Consider the following 6,000-nt stretch of genomic DNA (forward strand, 5'->3'; position numbering starts at 1 on the left):
ATAAAAATCATCGTCATCGTCATCGTCATTGCGTCATATATTTCAAGAGAAAAAGTAACGTTACGTCGCTTTTTTTTAAAGAGATCTTAACGGATTTTCCTCCCCTGTAAAACGCAGCACGGACAGACAGACAGACAAACCGACAGACAGACAGACAGACAAGGAGACAGATTTAAGATAAGATTACACAGACAAACGGTGGACTACATTGTCGACAATCGCTTCTCCTTCTTCTTTTCTCTTCTTTTTCCATCTCTCTTTCTCTTTATCTTCACAAAATGTCGCACATGCACGCTATACGTTCTCTCGCGTACTTCTTCCATCATCTACTTTGCATTCCTCATCTTTTCTCTCTTTCTCTCTTTCTCTTACATTCATGTTCTCTCACTATGTTTCTTTATCTTTCACACGTTCATAAATTCACACACATACGATCGCGCGCATACATTCGAATTAGCTTGCATAATTAGCGCACTCACACCCAAATTTCTCTCTTTTTCGTTTCTTTTTTTTCTATTTCTTTTCGTCGTCGATGTAGCTCCTTTTTTCCGCTTTGAACACTTTTTTGGGGAGGTGGGTGTCAGACTCTGCCATTTTCTCTCTTTCCGCTAATGATTATTATACAAAATAATTAGAAAAATGTACAAAAATTCATAAAAATAGTAATAGTTACATAGTACAAGTTACTTTTGGGTAATTATAATAATGTGTACGTGTTCATGTGTGAGTGTACATGTATAAGTGTGATCGAGAAACGAGCATGAAAGTACGACCCTACTGATAAATCGTTCCAACGAGACGAGTCGGAACGCGTCGCGGCAAACGATTCCCCGAGGAGGATCTTTCCTTCCTCGCGGAAAATCGTTCCCCGACGGGATATCGTGCACGCCAATAATTAATAAATATTAATGTCGTTGCCTATACATACGTACATACATGCGCGGGATGTACCGTTGACTATTCAATTGACGACAGATATCTCACCCTTTACGAATAAAAATAAAATTTCTAACAACAATAATAATATTCATCTAACATATTTACGTTGACATAGCGTTAACGGGTGAAGCTGAAAACATTAACGCTGCCATGTTCCGTTATTCTCTCTCACATTTCGATGAAGATACTCTTTAAAACTTTTAGAGTAAATTTCACTCTGAAGAATAAAATCTCACTCTTAGAGACTGAATATTGAGTTTTTTGACTGGCAATTTTCACTCTTTAAAACAGGATTGGTAAACATCATATTTTAAACATGTTTTAAACTGTTTAAAAAAATGCTAATCGATATTTTCAACATATTTTTATTAATACTGTTTAAAACATGTATAAAGCGTTAAAACATGTTTAAAAAAACACAATTTATTCTAAAAAAAAAAAAACATCTTTTGCTATCCCTCCTTTAAAGTGAGATTCCACTCCAAAGAATTTAGAGAGTAATTTTAATCTTCAGAAATAATTTTTAACTTTCGAGTTTTCTTTCTACAAGCCAGCCGAAGAACTCCGAATATTTTCGAAATTTCGAGGCAAAACTCGTTTAATCTGTTTCCCCGAAAGAATCTGTCGTCAACGAGACATATCACGATAACGATCCATTCCGCGAACGCATTTGACAATAGTTTTCTCATCCATTCATCCATTATTCGCATTTCCTTTCTAGTCGCTCTCTCGCACACACTCTCCCTCTCACGCGTTCTGCCTCTCATCGCAGGTCTATACATTTATATGTACATACACATTTATAATATATACTACGTCAGCGCAAAGACGATTTCTGCCCCGCTGCATCCGCACCGTGTCACGTGCGGCAGCTGCAGTTAAGGAAGAGCAGAAAAGAACTTGAAAATTCGAACTCTGGATAATCGCGTTATTTCTGATCGAAAGATTACGCGTATAATTTCAAGAATTAATAAAGAATTAATAAAAAAATCTAACGATATTCTTCGCAGCGAGAACCGCGAGAGAAAAATCGGACAAGGGAACTGACTCGATATCCCGTCCGCGAACAATTTCACTAAAATCCTTGGTTAAAATATTCACTCTTGATTGCAGCAGATCGAAAACTTATCTTACGCGAAACCGCACGCATCACGGCCCCCTCATTCATATATATATGCCCGATATACCTTAACGTTATTTAATGCCACAATATATATTCTCCGCGCGACTCCAGATCAGCAGGCTTCGCAGGGGATCCTCGCCCATTTAGCGCCAGATACGCTTCGGATTTTCTTTATCCAAAGAGAGAAAAGAACGAGATAAAAAATTGGTGACACGCCTACGTGAGCAGCGAGACAGACGTGCTAAACGAGCGAGGATTCAAATAGATGGAATTTCGCTAAACGCTGTGTGATCATCGATCGTGGAATCGTTATCAATCTCTCATTCATTAAAAACGAGCGATTAAATACACACGCTTGAAAACGTCGAGAATTCCGGGTGATCGAGTATCGATGCGACGAGAATATATTCCTCGACGAGAATACATTACTCTCGATTATATTCCCAACTGATTCGGAACGGAGGAATTTTCAGAGTCACTCGCGTTTTGTGTATGCACTGAAAAAACCATACTAAATTTTAAATATTTAAATAAATATTTAAATAATTCTAAGTAAATATTTACTAAATGTAAACATATATTTATTTGATACAAAAATCATTAATTTTATTCAACTATTCATTTTTTTATTGAATAAATATTTATTTACGTAATAAGTAAATGTTTACTTAGTATTATTAAAAAAAAATATGCTATAAGATTTAGTAATTTTTTTCTCAAACGTTAAAACTGTTAACCCTTTCGTGAACAACGGGACATATCTTAGTGTCCCACTAAGAATTTCTCTCAATAAGTTTGATGAGATATCTCTGTCCCGCCAATGATAAAATGTTTATCAATAAAGATTATACAAAAATTAAATCGGTTATGAAAGGGTTAAAAAAAAACTGTTTAGTCTCAATAATTATCATTTTCGATTGAGCGTGTTTGCCGTACAGAGCTATCGCGAGAGAAACCTCTCATCGCAGCGACTTCACATTTCTCTCGCACGTACTTTTCATTAATACGCACGAATCTAAACGCAACGGTGAACACGTGCACACACGTACGCATTGCAGTATTGCGTGTTACTTTCGCAATCTATCCCGGGGGACATACCTCCGTATTTTAGATGTTTTGCGCCTTCAGGGAATATCTTTCTCACCCCTTTTCTCACGTACACATTCGAACACACGTACGCGCGAAAACGCACACAGGCATACATCACACACGCAAACGTCCCTCGCTCACGGCTAAATATATTTATAACAATATTCTGCGACCAAAAAATAAACTCTATTATGTATTACCCGCTAATTAAGCTACGATTATCGATCGATCACGGCTATGTTTTACATTTACGAAGATTCCGTCGACTCCGGATACATATTGATACAGATAATATATTGCGTGAGTTCCTCGGTTCGTTGGCCTGGTGCGATGGCTCTCGTAGGATACTTTACATTTCCTGTCTCTTTCATCTCTTTTTTTTTAATTATTTTTCTTTATATTTATTTCCTATCGGCTTCCTCGAACGAAATTCGGGCAATCGTTTTCGAAGGAAAGGAAGAAGAGCGAGGAGTTCGCTATCGAAACGATACGCAAGACACGTCTCCTTCGTTGATCGTTCTTCGTATATATTTATGAAAAAAAAAATCGATAAAGGACGCCCGTACCTCGAGAGTGGACTTGGCCCTTCTGGCTGTTAAATTGCATTCTTCTTTTTCCGTTTCCGGTTCTCCGTGCCAACGACCAGTCTCAACGAAAGCTCACCGTTAAAAGTTAACGGGTAAATTGAGCATAGTCGACAGGAGCGATCGGAAAAGGCGATCGACAATGCGATGAGGATTGATGAACGCGACGATCTCGTCCGACGATCGATGGCGACGCGAGGAGCGTCGCATAATTGAACGCGATCAGTGATCTCGTCGCGCCGGTGTGATCTCGCGCACAATTGCACGATCCCTCGATCGAAGGATAAATGCGAACACACAGACAGCCGTCTTCTCTCCCCCTACGAGTAAATAATACTGCGCTACTGGTTCTCACAGTGACGGGAGCTCGAAATTACATAGCCGCACGACACACGATGCTATTTCCATATCACGAGCTCTCTGTATAACGTACGGTTCGCAAATAAAAAATATTACATTATAAAATATTCTTATAAAATATAACTGTTAATTTTTTTTTTTACAGTATACACATTCCGCGTTTATGTATTAAATTAATAAAGTATTTATTAATTAAAAAAATAGATATCATTATAAAATATAATTGTTAATTTGTAGTATTTCGTTTATATATTAAATTACTAAAAACTGCCTTATACATTAAATTACTAAAAAAAAAAAATCACTAAAAAAATATTTGTTAATTAAAAAAAATTAAGACAATGGTTTAAAGCGCGAGTCGACATATAGACATCAAGAACGACGAGATGGCGACGGATAGATTAAAAAAATTTCTTAAATTATCTTTTATTATTGTACAATGATGTGTGTTGATTCTCGTATCTTTTTTTGTTGTAAGTTAATAAAAAGTACTGGTTAATCAGAAAAATATATCGTTTAGTATTGACATAATTATAAAAAATAATAATTACGATAACAGCATGTGACGACACATATATCCAGAGGTTTAAAAATAAAATGTAAAAAATAATTTATTTTCTCCACGCACGCGACCATATAATCCATCGAGCCTACAGATATCCATATAATACGTTTCAGTCGACGATGAGTTTTACTACACTTTTAATTACAAGACATGCGAGAGTGTAAAATGCTAAAAGATGGAGCTCTTAAAAAAGGATATTATCAGCGATATCGTCGTTTTTCGTATGCGAGAAACATAGTTCTCTATTATTTTAAGTCGCTACATTCGATCGCGCGATCAACGCAATCACGTCCACGAGGACGCGTGTTTTCGGTGGTTGGTTTCACGAGACAATTCGCGATCGCGAATATGAACACAGAAACATAGAGAATACGAAGAACCGAAGTTGTCACTTCGTAGAAAAATGAGATCCGGAAGATTTTAGCGCGTTCACCACGATCGAAGCTAGAAGATCACTAATTAAATACGATGACTCCTTGTCTCATCCATATCTCCTTGAATTATATTATATCCATGCGCTAATGTGTGCAAACAACTAATTGAGAATCACTTTACGCACTCACTCGTTTCCTCTGCACGCGTTTTCTCCTCAATCTCGCTGTTTACACTGAAAAAAAAAATACTAAATTTTAATAAATATTTATTTGAATAGTTGTAAATAAATACTTACTAAATGTAAAACAAATATATTTATTTGATACAAAAATCATTAATGTGATTTAACTGTAATTTTTTTACTAAGTAAATATTTATTTATTGTAAATAAATGTTTTTATTTAATACTATTCAAGAAAATATATATCAAGAATATAGTAATTTTTTTTCAGTGCAGCTGTCACTCTTTCCTCCTCTGCAAATGCACTCACGCACCAGGCACACTTGTGAAAATTTCTTATTCTGCCGGACGCACACTCGTTCCCGAAAATCCGCGAATATCGAACATCAACATGTGCTACTAATACCTTAAGTCGATTGACATATTTTAGAAAAAGGTAAAAAATCATCGTCCTAGATCAATTTCTTTTTCTTCTCACCCTCACGATTCAGCTCGTGCGGCCTCGCACTCGACATCCTGCACATCTATCGTTCTTCCACCACAGCTGATTCCTCTCCCACCCCCTCATCCCAAGTAGAATAAAAAATCATGATATATCATAGGATGTCATTATGACATCATTATGATGTTATTTGATACTTAAAATAATTTTAATATAAATGACAGATAAAGCCACGATGATGTCTTTATTTTATTATGACTTCTGTATTCTATTTGAGATTTTCCGCGACCCTCTTCGAAACGCAACGTTGAAATCGCATAAGCGATTCTCTCGCAAAAGACG

The sequence above is a fragment of the Atta colombica genome, unplaced genomic scaffold, assembly GCF_001594045.1.
Source record: "Atta colombica isolate Treedump-2 unplaced genomic scaffold, Acol1.0 scaffold293, whole genome shotgun sequence".
Lineage (NCBI taxonomy): Eukaryota > Metazoa > Arthropoda > Insecta > Hymenoptera > Formicidae > Atta > Atta colombica.